This window comes from Cervus elaphus, chromosome 20 (assembly GCF_910594005.1).
Source record: "Cervus elaphus chromosome 20, mCerEla1.1, whole genome shotgun sequence".
NCBI lineage: Eukaryota > Metazoa > Chordata > Mammalia > Artiodactyla > Cervidae > Cervus > Cervus elaphus.
In genome coordinates this window covers 30,444,723-30,458,703 of record NC_057834.1, presented here as the reverse complement: position 1 = coordinate 30,458,703, position 13,981 = coordinate 30,444,723, and the positions used below count along the sequence as shown (strand labels likewise).

General features: G+C 41.7%; 1 protein-coding gene across 2 annotated transcripts in view; it reads left to right on the top strand.

Moving 5' to 3' along the window:
- C20H1orf226 (chromosome 20 C1orf226 homolog) overlaps positions 1-13,981 on the top strand; it is a 344,131-nt gene that overhangs the window by 251,002 nt on the left and 79,148 nt on the right. The window lies entirely within an intron of this gene.

Here is a 13,981-nt window from a genome sequence, read left to right as displayed (position 1 = left end):
TCTAGATTTAAGTTCTTACTTTATCTCCTCTCAAATTACTTGCCTTGGTTGGCAAAGTGAATTAAAGTTGGGACTCACCTGAGAAGTCAGCATTTATGGTGGCCTTGCCATCTAGATTAAAGAGGAGATAACTGTGAAATGGAGTTTCCATTCATTCAAACAAATATACACATTTAGAACACTTACCCTGGGTACTATGCTAGGTAATTTAGTAGATGACTAAAATAAGTCCCTTGTTCTCAGGAAGTTTTAGTGAAGCAGGGAAATGGAACACTGAACAAATCATTACAGTACAAGACAGTGTGTCTGACAAAGTGAATTTCATTCTCTGTGTTTCCTTTGTACTTGTGTTTGTTGAAATAATTGTTATGTGTTACTGCCACTTAAAAATGTATCTTTTACCACTAGGCTATGAGGCTCTTATCAGTGAAGAGCTGTGTTCAACTCACTTTTGTATTTCTAGCACCAAGCCTATGTCTGTTCTCTATGAGGCATTTAGTAAATGTGTGATGGGTAGATGGATAAATGTATTGAATTAATAATCCAAAAATTAAGTTAACGTAAGTGTTATGGTGATTCACGGGAGGGAATGATCACTTTCTACTAAAGTGATAAGGAAAGGCTTCAGAAATAAGTTGTGTCATAATGGGGCTTGAATGGACAAACCTCTGTCATTTGCACCTCATGAAAGGAAGAGTTTCTTGGTTTTTTGCTTTTACTTTTTACAGTGGCATTATATACATATAAAAGTGACATCTGTGTGGGTGCTGGCCATGAACTTTAATCTTGCCTTTTCCTGGTTTGAAAGAAGAAACTTTCCCCAAAGTTTCATATCCCAAATAAGCTGTTGTTTTTATTTATTCTTATAGCAGCTTTATTGAGGTATAATTGACATACAAACATTGAGCATATTTAACATGAATAATTGGGTAAATTCTGACATATTACATTTGACTTCTAGAACTGTCACCTCAGCCAAGATACTAAGCATACGTCTCCCTCCAGAGTTTCCTTGTGTATTCGTTCCCTCTCATCCCTCCCTGCCCCATCTCCCTTCCTCCTTCCTCAAAAGTCCCTAGACAGCTACTCATTTCCCTTCTGTTACTGGAGATGAGTTTGTATTTTCTTGAGTTTTGTATAAATAGAATGAAAAGTATAAGTACAGTATACCCCTACTTTTTCTTGGTCTGGCTTCTTTCATTTAGCATATATCCTTGCCACTGCATATATCAGTAGCTTATCCCTTTTTATTACCAAGTTGTTTCCCATTGTATGAGCTTCCCAGGTGGAACTAGTGGTGAAGAATCCACCTGCCAATGCAGGAGACGCAAGAGATGCAGGTTTGATTCCTGGGTCGGGAAGATGTCCCAGAGTAGGAAATGGTAACCCACTCCAGTACCTTTGCCTGAAAAGTTCCACGGACAGAGGAGCCTGGCAGGCTGCAGTCCATGAGGCCGCAAAGAGTCGGATACCACTGAGCGCATTGAGCGCGTCCCATTGTATAGCACAATTTACTTAGCCATTCACATTTAATGGGCATTTTGGTGATTTCCAGTTTTTGACTGTTACCGTGAAAACTTCTACAACTGTTGATATACAGTGTTTCTGTAGATATATGTTTTTGTTTTTCTTGGGTGAATACCCAGGAGTAGAATGATTATTTGTTAGGTGTATGCTGAGCTTCTTTTTAAAGTGAATTTTAAATGGTTATCTCTTTGGTTGGTGAATCTCAGAGTGACTTTTAAGGTGTGTCTCTTTGTTTTTTGGCTGCACCATTGTTTATTTACTGGCTGTGTTTCGGGGGCATGCAGGATCTTAGTTGCTGCTGCTGCTGCTAAGTCACTTCAGTCGTGTCCGACTCTGTGCGACCCCGTAGACGGCAGCCCACCAGGCTCCCCTGTCCCTGGGATTCTCCAGGCAAGAACACTGGAGTAGGTTGCCATTTCCTTCTCCAATGCATGAAAGTGAAAAGTGAAAACGAAGTCACTCAGGCGTGTCTGACTCTTCGAGACCCCATGGACTGTAGCCTACCAGGCTGCTCCATCCCTGGGATTTTCCAGGCAAGAATACTGGAGTGGGTTGCCATTGCCTACTCCAGGATCTTCATTCCCCTACCAGAAATAGAACTTGCGCCCCCTGCAGTGAAAGCATGGAGTCTTAACCACTGCACTGCCAAAGAAGCCCCTGTTGAATTTTTTATGAAACTGCCAAACTTTTTTCTAAAATGATTGTCCCATTAGTTCCTTCACATCTCTGCCAGCATCTAGTATCATCAGTCTTTTTAGCCCTGCATATTGGCATAATATAGTATCTCATTGTGGTTTTAATTTGCATTTTCCTAGTGAGTAACTATGTTGAGCACCTTTCCATCACATGTGCCATTTGTATATCTTTTGTGAAGCATCTGTTCCAGTCTTTTAGCCCATTTTTAATTTAGGTGTTTTGCTTTCTTTTTGTTGAGTTTTGAGGGTTCCTGATAAATTTTGGGTACATGTCCTTTATCAGATATATGATTTGCAAATATTTTATTCAAGTCTGGGTTGTCTTTATGTCAGTAGTGTCTTTTGAAGAAGTTCATATTATATCATTTGTGCTTTTGGTGTCATATCTAAAAAAATCTTTGCTAACTCAAGGTCACAAAGATTTTCTTCTGTGTTCTCTTCTGGAAGCATTATAATTTTAGACTTTAGGTATATGATCTATTTTGAATCAATTTTTATATGATGTGAGGAATATATCAAAAGTAATTTGGGGGCAGTTTTGTTTTGTTTTTGCTCTGCAAATGAATGTCCAGTTGTTCCAGGCTCATTTGTTGAAAAGATTGTTCTTTCTCCACTGAAGTACCTTTGTTGAAAATCAGTTATCCGTATCTGTGTGGTTTATTCAGAACTCTTTATTCTGTTCCCTTTATCTAATTGTCTGTCTTGATACCAGTACCACAGTGTCTTGATTGCGGTAGCTTAACAATCATTGAAATCAGATAGTCTTAGTCTTCCAACTTTGTTCTTTTTCAAAGATTTCTTCCCAATTAGTATAAATATGGTATATCTTTTTCCATTCATTTTTTAAGAAGAAAAATGGGTTTTGGTGGGGAGTAGAAGACATCAAAGAAACCTTAAAGTGAATTTTTCTTTGGCCAACCCCCACCTTAAAAAAAAACACAAAACCCTCCATACTGCAGACCTTCTGGTTGTAGATGTCTTGCGGGTATCTTCCTGATGTATCAAAATTCAGCAGCCTATGTTTTTTTAACAAAAGAATGACGTCTTCTTAGTGCTATTCCAGTTTCCTAGTTACTTTTCCCCCCTCCTGGGTTTTTTTTCCCTCATGTATTAAATTGTGTTTTAGTCTCTGTACATGTGTGTATATATCTGTGTGCTGTGGGTAGATGAAAGAGGACTTTTTTCTAAACTGTGTGTGTCCCCTTTTGTCATCATTAAGGACATTTATTATAATGATAATATATAGTAACATTTACAAATGGGCTTTTTCTTGGGGATAATTATTTTCCTGCCCTTAAGGAACCACTCTAGTTGGATTCAGTAGTACTGTTGAGGAATACATAATTGCTATGCCTTTGATTATCGCAACATTCACGTTAGGAAAATTCCTTTATGGTAAAAACAGTCTTACTAGTTAAAAGAGATGACTTTGCGGTAATGAAAAGTAATAACGAAGTAATGAAGTTTTTGTTTTTATTAAGTCAGAGTTTCAGTTTAAATCTTTTGCATCCCTCACACAGAATAATAGAATCATTTTTTAAATTGTGATGAAATATATACATATGTGTATGTATATATGTGTGTGTGTGTGTATAAACATAAAGTTTGCCATTCTGTCCACTTTTAAGTATACAAACGAGTGGCCTTCATTACATTGACTGTGTTGTGCAGTCAGGATCGCTATCTGCTTCCAGGATGTTTTCATAACTCTAAACTTTGCATCCATTATGTACAAACTCCCTACTCCTTCTCCTTGAGCCGCATGTAACTTTTACAGTCATGAGCTTTAAGAGGTTAAAGTACTATGGTGAACATCTGGTTCATTTCCCCTCCATTACAGGATGCCTCTATTTCTCCAAAGTATTTGCTGTTATGGCATTCTTCATTCAGTGAAGGCAAATGTCTCTGTTTATGTAATTTTTGTCCATTTATCCTAGCTCTCTTCTCTGGAGCCACATTTGATCTTATTTCCTTAAAGTTTCTGAAGCCATTCTTCATATTTTTTCTAGACTTCCTAATTTCAAAACATCATATTTCTTCATAAAATATGTTAGAATTTAATATAATGTTCCAGTGTAAATTTAGAGACACAGATTTATCCTCATGATACAGAATTTTGCATTTGTTTTTTAAGAATTAGATCATACTATGTTTTATTCATGTGTTAAACAAACTGTGTTAAGTCGTACATTGTGGTGGATTTAATTGTTCAGAATCCTCAGGATATTCACAGTAATTGCTTTCAATCAAGATTTTTTTACCCATTCTTTATTTCTGCAGTTTTCTGCTTTATTTTTTAGCCTAAGTACATAACTTTACATACACTTTTGTTAAATTAGATGCATTTCATTTGAACCTATTATTCAAAACTTTTGGATACTTGTGAATCCTGGAAGCAGATAACTATGACTGTTATGGCATGAGGGATTTGTTATAGGATTTAGGGTCAGGAAGATCCCCTGGAGAAGGAAGTGGCAACCTTCTCCAGTATTCTTGCCTGGAGAATCCATGGACAGAGGATGCTTGTGGGCTACAGTCCTTAGGGTCTCAAAGAGTTAGACACGACTGAACGACTAACATTTTAAACCTACACAATAATGGCAGGAGCCAGGAAGTAAAAGGTCCGAAAAAGACCAAGGAGGAGTCATGAGCCAGTCCTGGTGTGGGTTAGAAGCCAGCGCGTGCAGGATGCTAGGTGTGCTAGGGTGGAATCATGAAGGGGACAGGCATGGACGTCTGTGGGAGGCTGGTGACCCTTGGTGGCTGCTGCCTTTGGGTCTGCAGTTGCAGCTTCTGATGGCAGTGCTCGGTTCACTGTGGTTCTGCAGGGCTGATAGGAGAGCCAGATACGGGGCACAGAAGAGTGAGGGCAAATTACAGCTCACAAGTACCTCCTTTCCTGCCTCTAATGAGCAATGACCTTCAGAGCATTATTGCTACTTCATCTCAGCCTCCTAAATCCCCACAAATTTCTGTTGTGAGCAGTCCTCACTGTGGTTCTACAGTGAAGGGAATGCTGAGATACATAGTTGTAGCTTAGCTGAACTGACCCAATATAAACCTTCACAGCAGGTTCTAGTAACAGGTTAACTGTCCCTCTTCATTTTCTGTTACGTGAAATTTTAATATTTTCATCCAAGTCACTGATGAGACTGTTGAATAAAATGGGGAAGCATGGAAAATGAAGATTTCATGTTTTTATTTTTCCTCTATCTTCACTTCTTTAGTTAATATGCTTATTTTACCTTTTCTGATTTAAAGGGCATGCTCATTAAAAAAAAAAAAAAAAGCTTAAAAATAGCACTGGAGTGGCTATACTGTTATGGAAGTCACTGTGCTTTTGAATCACAGTTTTCCCTGCCTTGATGTCTTCTGCCTTTTTAGATTTATTGGGCACTGACAGAATTTACATATTTGATTTAAAAAGCCTCTAGGACATTTATGTTCATCATATTAGGGATCAGATTGTCAAACAAATAAAAATCTTTTTTTTTTTTTTAAACCAGAGGAAGTAGATTAATCAAACCTGAAGTTTCCAGGAGCCAGACTGGCAGTAATTCTCCAGTTTTGAGTATAAAGGATCAAGCCAGGTATATCCCCCACCCCCAGAGAGTTTCTAGTCATTCCCCAGAAATGGCATTAATTAAGATCCAAGCAGTTGGTGAGATGATTAGAAGTTGGAGGAAGTACATTCTGGTTTTGACCCTCCACATGGAGCTATGCTTTGATTTTTGAGCAAGTCAGATAAATTATTCAAGGCTAACTGGGGAAGGGAGGAGAGAATGCGTGGAGAGCGGATGTGTGTTGCTGGTCGTTGTGCAAGACCCTGAGGAGAGCAGCGGTTTGTCAGTCTGGGTCTAACTGGGAGACGGTCTCACACAGCGTTTAAATAGGAGAAGGATTATGAAGAATTACTAAGCTATAACAAAACAGGACCTTCAAGATGTAAAGAGCAGTTCTAAGAGTCCTCTAGGGCTGAAGGAGAGTACAAAAGGGAGGACAATTGGGGGAGGAGACCCCTCTCCCAGACTGGGGCCCATGTTTCATGGTGGAGGATGTGATGTAGCATCTGAATGGCAGAGAGGCTCACGGGGTTGCCTCCACCAGGGCTTGTCCCCAGCTGCTGGGAAAAATAGGAAGCAATCCTCAGGGGCCAGGTGCATGAGAAGTGTGGCTGGTAGGTGGGCGCACAGAGGGAGTAGGGGTGTCATTGTGGATGGGGGCTTGGCATGTTCAGGACCTTCATGGGTAGGTGGGACTCACCCAGCCACATTGGGAACCTGAGCTCACTGAAAGGCTATGTTCTGGGCTTGTGGCTGGGACAGACCACCAGCCAGAGACGAAGCCCATTCCTCCTGCAGTGTCCTTCCACTGTACAGAGAAATTCCAACAGCCTGCCCAGTGTAAGGGAGTGAAGACATGAAGGGATTCTGTCCATTATCACAGAGCATGTATTGAAAGGGCAAGAAGTTGATAACTGGTACAGGCAATGAGCAAAACATAATTCCTGACTTTAAATCTATAGTCAGGTGAGCTTTGATGTATGTTTTCCTCGGTCTTGACAGCTATGAGTGGTAGAATCTGTCATTCCCATTCTTAAGATGAAGATACTGAGCTTCAGAGACACTGGAAGTTTTCCATGATCACGCAATCAGTAAATGGTCTGAGCACTGCCTGTCTGCTGAGCGTTTGCCCTCTGTGTTTGCTGCTGCACGCGGTCTTGTACACCTCTCAAAACAAGCACGGTCGTTTAGGTGCCTCCTTAGTTTTGTTGTTATCATTTCAAACTCATATATCACAATTCAGGACATTTTGGAGGATGCCGGAAAACTAGATTTTAAGGTGAACGAAATGTATTCTCTCGGGAATGGATAAACCTGTTCTCTGATACTTGGGGATTTCTTGGGAAATCAAGCACCCCATGTAGCTTAACTTAGTAGACAATCAAGAGTTTAAATGATCAAGCCAGACATGATTAAGGAAAGATGAATATCCTCAGATTCAGGAAGCATATCAAATTACAAGCAAGGTAAGGAAAAATTCTTTTTTAAAAATAAGGAATTGATTCTTAAACTCTGTTGTCTCACAGTAATGAAACTACACAATTTGGAAGATAACTATCTTAAAACAATCTGGAGGAGAAAAAAAATATTGCCTACAAAGGAACATAATTAGGCTGACAGCAAAAATGGAAGACAAAAGATAGTAAATTATCTTGTAGCACATGGAGAGTCAAGTGCTGAAGCTTAGAGAAGTGCTTCTTTAATACTTTCTTATTAGAGTAAGTATACTTATGACAGCAAAGTAGAAAAAATCCTAGGCAACATTTCGGAAGGCTTGAAGAGGAATGAAAAGAGTTATCCATTCTGAAAGGAGAGTAAAGGCAGAAGGCAGGCTGGTGTTTGAGATGAGGTTTGTAGTGAGTTCTACAAGAGCGTTTTCATTAGGGAGGTTGGGGCAGAATCTGCCAGGGAAAGAAAGGAGAACCATGGTACGATGAATTGGTGCTTAGCTGTGAGATCAAACGAATAACTACGTTTTTAAAGGAGGAGATAGTAACACCTTTATAAAGGGAAAAGGAAGGGATCCCATAGGGATTTCAGATAGTTTTTTAAGCGTTATTTTTAAAAGAAATTAGTTACTATCCTAGTTTAGGATATATAGATACATAATTAGGAGAGAAGATAGACTGAATAATAATTGATTACTCTGTTGTTCTGTGGAGCTGAAAAGGTCTCGGAATTCTTACAGCTCGCTCTCCAAAATCCATGTTGACCCTCCAAGATCAGATAGGGACCTCCCAGATACAGACAGTTCTGTTTTATGATCTCCTTTCTCCCAAACCTTCACACACCCAAGTCCTGAACTCAAACCCTGGGCCTGTCGTTGTCACTGGATTATGGAGGGGTGCTGAAATGTGAAGGGTCCTGAAGGAACCGGTTCTTTGCTTTTGTTACATACCTGTCTCTTGTGTCCTTCCTCATTTGTGATTTACAAGGGACAAGGGTGGCTGTGTGCATCTTCCCATATTAATTTTTCTGAGGATGAGTGTTCTCTCCTTCAGCCTCCCATTGTGTGAGTTTCTTGAGGAGCCTCTGCTAAACTGGGGAAACTGGTAACCAGGAATCTAGAAGCAGCCCAGCCTATCGATCTTTACCTAACTTCTTTTGTGTCATTTCAGGGCCAGCCCATCTGAAGCTCTGAGTATCCATCATTCTGTCATGAGTGATGTTTCATGTAGAGTTGATGTTTTTATTCCCTCCAGCTCCAGAACCTTTCACAGACAGTGTCTTTTTATACATACGCATGAGTAGGAGTTACTCATCCAATTTTATGCATGGAGAAGCTCATGAACTAAGACGGGGAAGGACAGTCATTCTGTCTGGCTTCGTTTAGTTCCCCAGGGCTGCTCTGCACTCCATGTTGAGTCCCTGGTAGAAATTCCACTCGCTAAGGTGCCAAAGCCTTTCACTGCCTGCCAGTTCTGTTGGTACATCCTCACTCTCCTTAGGTGACACCCATCTTCTCTGAGGTTCCTCAGACTTCCTCCTTTTCTTCGAACATCTTTGTGTCATTGCCTGCTGCCACTCTGCCCCTTGCTGTCTGTGTTTTAGACCCGTCTTCACTTGCTTCTTCAGCACCATGAGCACTGCTCCCCGTCTCTCCCTGGCCGTGTGTTCTGCTTTCAGCTGTCCTGAAGTCGCCCCCCTCATCCCTGCTCACCCCATTCAAGGGCACAACTTTTGTCAACTCTCGACTTCCTCCCCAGACCCTGAGCATGTTTTCACCACTGCCCACCATCCTGCGGTCACTTGTAGTCTGACATCGATTTCCATCACTTTGCAGGGGTCCCTCCCTCCATGTTTGTTGATGGTGCTCTCCACATCCCCAGATGCACCAGCGTTTTCTCGGTTCTGACGCAGGGCCACTTCTCTTCCTCTGTGTCTCCTCTTGTTTCGTTTTTTCCTGCCTTCTCTTTTGTTTGCTTTCAACCCTACATAGATATGTGCAATTTTTTTGTCCTGTGCCATTCTTTATCTTTCCTTAAAAGCAAGTTCTGCTGTTTAATCATCACAGGCTGATAGACTCCTTTGTGCTTAGGAAGGCTCAGTAAACTCCTAGGATAGACTGTGAGCCTCCAGCAAGGGACTGCTGACATGTAACTCATTCTCTGGCTCTGTGTCCCCTGCTCAGGTTACCTCACACACCCAAGACCTTCCTTCTCTCCCTCCTCTTCCTTTTTCATTTCTTTGACTCCAGAGTCAGAGTCATAGGCACTGTGTGGAAAGCACCAGGAACGCCAAAGCAGATAAGGTGTCGCTTGTCTCCTCAAGGTCCTCACAGGGACTCCTCTTTAAGGCTCAGGGGAATATGCCTGACGTATGAGCTTTACAATGACCAAATGATACATGTTTGTTGCTAAAAATAAAATCACGACACAGTTTTACCAAGGAAGAAGTCAGATGCCCTTCCTTCAACATTAGTTCCTTCTTAGTACCACTCTCTATGCAAATATGGACACTCAGGTATTTTTTTCAGAATTTGATATTCTGTGTATGTCTCTGTTCTGCCAGGAGCCCGTTTTTCTCTCAGTGATGTGTCAGGAATTTGCTTCCACATCTGTGCTTACTGTCTTCCCACTGGCTCTTTGATTCAGAGTTCCAAAGTCAGTGTGGTGTTTTCGGGTAAGCAGTGTGAGGGGGAATGCAGCGCACCCCAGATGTGAAGAGATCGTTTTGGGAAAGTGAACAAGGGAGAGATGGCTCAGTAATCTGAGGCTGATGGGGAGAGTGTCCGCATAGAAGTGATGGTGGCCGTAGACGGCATAGAGCGGTGTAGGTCTGTGAACTGTTGTGACCTTGGATCATTCAGACCAGTGACAGCCTGAATATTGAGAGTAATTAAGAGAATCATCTTGCTTAAGGAGCAAGGGAGAAAAAAGTTCCCGGTGAATTCAGCTAGAACCTTTGGTAGTTTTATCTTTGCTTTCTGCCTCTGGTGGATCCCACTTGATTATCAAATTCAATCATGGCAAAAGGGGGGAAATTTTGTCACGGTAACGCTTAAGCCTGAGCTCCACAGAAGCAGGAGCCACACCTGTTTTGTGTACTACCGTATCCTAGTGCCTGGAAGGATCCTTACTACATAGTAGGTGCTCAATAAATACTGCATGTCCAAGCTAGGGCAGGCTTGATTCACTTGTTTGCTGCACTAAAACATTCATTTCAAAAAGGCTGCTAAGCCTGCTTATCCTCTTGGCCTTATTCTGTACCCTTCTTTTTTTTTTTTAATTTTTTTTTGATGTGGACCATTTTAAAGTTCGTTATTGAATTTGATACAATATTGTCTCTGTCTTATGTTTTGGTATTTTGGCCACGAGGCATGTGGGATCTTCACTCCCTGACCAGGGGTGGAACCCACACCCCGTGCCTTGGAAGGTGAAGTCTTACCCACTGGACTGCCCTTCTTCATGGCCAGCAGCACAGCCTCAGAGAGGCCCAGAGCCAGCCAGAGAGCAACAAGGCGTGCATGGCAGAAGACTAAAGACAGCCACTGGCGCACGCAGAGTTAAAACCTCTGGATCAGTCTCTGTGCCAGGCCTTAGAGGGTATCTTTTACAGTAATAATCATGGAAAATTCAATTAGGCCATGTTTAGAAAGCTTCACATAATTAAACACTGTCTACCAGGGAGGGAATTTCCCTACGGAGGAAGAACCTGGGGAACAGGGAAAGCAGGCCTGGTCCCAGTTCTATTACTAAATGACTGCCTGGTTTCAAATGCCATTACTGTTAATGTGCTTCCTGTTTTTCTCTTTGAATACATAAAGAGAATCAGTTTAGAATTTGTGCAGAGCATTAAAGAGTCTCAGATAGGATAGTAAGTGCAAAATAACACCAGCCCTTCTCTGCTTGGCTTCTCTCCTTGCTGCCAAGTAGGCACTTGCCTGGTTTTCCGTTGAATGGTCTTGACCTTTCATGGGACACAAATACCTTTCAGAATATGGTGAGGACTGGATTCTCTGCCTTAAAAATTAATGTCTCTTGATACTTGCAAAATTTTGATTTGTTTTTTGACAATTTATGGACCCCATAGCCCTGAGGTTTATGAATTCCAAGGTAAGACCCCTGATGCCAAGAAGCACTATAAACCTCTTTGAATATTTTGCATCTCAAGCTAGGAAGGTTTATAACTGGTAGTCCTCCTGTAGGAGCAGAAGTAAACAAACCAGTCTAACTGTCTCAGTGATTTAATGCTTGAGTGATGGACAGGTATTACTTTAGCTTCTCAGGAGGTATTTGCATGTTGTTAGAGGAGCTGTCTTACTCAGAACACACCAGGTTTGTGTTGGTGGGTTTCAGGACGTGTGCGGGGAAAATATTTGTGTAGGAGGACAGCTCGTGGTACCTGAGCATCCTGGATTTGCATGGATGTGGGGAAGTGGGCGCAGGGTCTGCGTTTCCCTCTAGTGTGTGAGGATTATTGTGTGACCAACTTTAACACCAAAAATGAGTGAAGAGAGACTACTCTTGATTCAGAGCTGCAGCCCCTGTCAGATTAGCCCTTACTATTAATAGTAGCCTCCAGGATTGCTGCAGACAGAATCACAGCTCACCGCCCAGTGGCAGCTGGACCTGCCATCTGCACACCAGCCTAGAGGCTGTATTGCAGTGCCTGGTCCTCCAGCCTGGCTGGGAAGCCCCCCATGGGCTCCTCCTCGTGTCCTGGCACAGTCTGGAGGAAGGGTGCGGTGTCTCACCTCTAAATGTGCAGCCATGGTGAGTATAAGAGCATAGCCATGGTGAGCCTGCTCTTCCTTTCTGGTGGCACCGACCTCAGACGGTGGAGGTGAGGCTGACTGGGGGGTCCAGAGTGCAATGCATAGAATTCAGGAAATTTGCCTGGGGAAAAGCTAAACTGTCTGTGAGTCCCCACATCCTTTATCAGGAGACTCTGAGAAGCAGTTATTGAGTTACAGCCTTGCCTGTTTGCTGGCGGCAGTTATAACCAGGTTGTGATTAATCAAGTTCCCAGTGTTTGGTTAACATTGCTAAGTGTCAAGTTCCTAATGATCATTCAAGGTTTATTTTAAATATATGTCATGCCCACAGTAGGGATCTAATTTCTGTTTCTCCTGTGAAGCCTAGGACTCCAAGGCTGCATCGTCTTTAAGTTCATCCTTGTGCTATAGTTGTTTACCTGTATTTTTTAGGAGCTGTATCTTATTCACCTTTATGTCTTCTTGACTATTGTCTTGTACATTGTGCTTAAGTCATATTTTTTATTAAATCAAATTGATTTCTTTGTAAATCTTTACAAAATTCCCAGAAAGTGGGTACACTCATTTCTATAGACCTTTATCCAGAATTGGATGGATGGATGGACGGACAGACAGATGAGCCAACCAACCTGCAAATGTTTGTTGAGCCCTGAATGTGACTCATATGTAAAGATATTTGGGCAAGGTGACAAAAAGTGTTAACATTAGAACTTCAGGATGTATGTTCTGTTAGGAGATAATGAATAACACACAAATGATTATTGAAAAGGGATCCCTGCAGCTGAGAACACCGAGAAATGAAGTGGATTTGTTCAGCTTTGGAAATTTGGAAAACTCAGCAGTGGCCACAGGACTGGAAAAGGTCAGTTTTCATCCCAATGCCAAAGAAAGGCAATGCCAAAGAATGCTCAAACTATCACACAATGGCACTCATCTCACACGCTAGCAAAGTAATGCTCAAAATTCTCCAAGTGAGGCTTCAGTAGTACGTAAACCAAGAACTTCCAGATGTTCAAGCTGGATTTAGAAAAGTCAGAGGAACCAGAGATCAAATTGCCAACATCCATTGGATCATCAAAAAAGCGAGAGAGTTCCAGAAGGACATCTACTTCTGCTTTATTGACTATGCCAAATCTTTTGACTGTGTGGATCACAACAAACTGTGGAAAATTCTTCAAGAGATGGGAATACCAGACCACCTGACCTGCCTCCTGAGAAATCTGTATGTAGGTCAAGAAGCAACAGTTAGAACTGCACATGGAACAACAGACTGGTTCCAAATCGGGAAAGGAATCCACCAAGGCTGTATATTGTCACCCTGCTTATTTAACTTATATGCAGAGTATATCATGCAAACTGCCAGGCTGGATGAAGCACAAGCTGGAATCAAGATTGCCAGGAGATAGATCAATAACCTCAGATATGCAGATGACACCTCCCTTATGGCAGAAAGTGAAGAGGAACTAAAAAGTCTCTTGATGAAAGTGAAAGAGGAGTATGAAAAAGCTGGCTTAAAACTCAGCATTCAAATAGCTAAGATCATGGCATCTGGTCCCATCACTTTATGGCAAATAGATGGGGAAACAGTGGAAACAGTAGCTGACTTTATTTTCTTGGGCTCCAAAATCACTGCAGATGGTGACTGCAGCCATGAAATTAAAAGATGCTTACTCCTTGCAAGGAATGTTATGACCAACCTAGAGAGCATCTTAAAAAGTAGAGACATTGCTTTGCCGACAAAGGTTTGTCTAGTCAAGACTATGGTTTTTCCAGTGGTCATGTATGGTTGTGAGAGCTGGACCATAAAGAAAGCTGAGCATCTGAAGAATTGATGCTTTTGAACTGTGGTGTTGGAGAAGACTCTTGAGAGTCCCTTGGACTGCAAGGAGATCCAACCAGTCCATCCTAAAGGAGATCAGTCCTGAATATTCATTGGAAGGACTGATGCTGAAGCTGAAACTCCAATACTTTGGCTACCT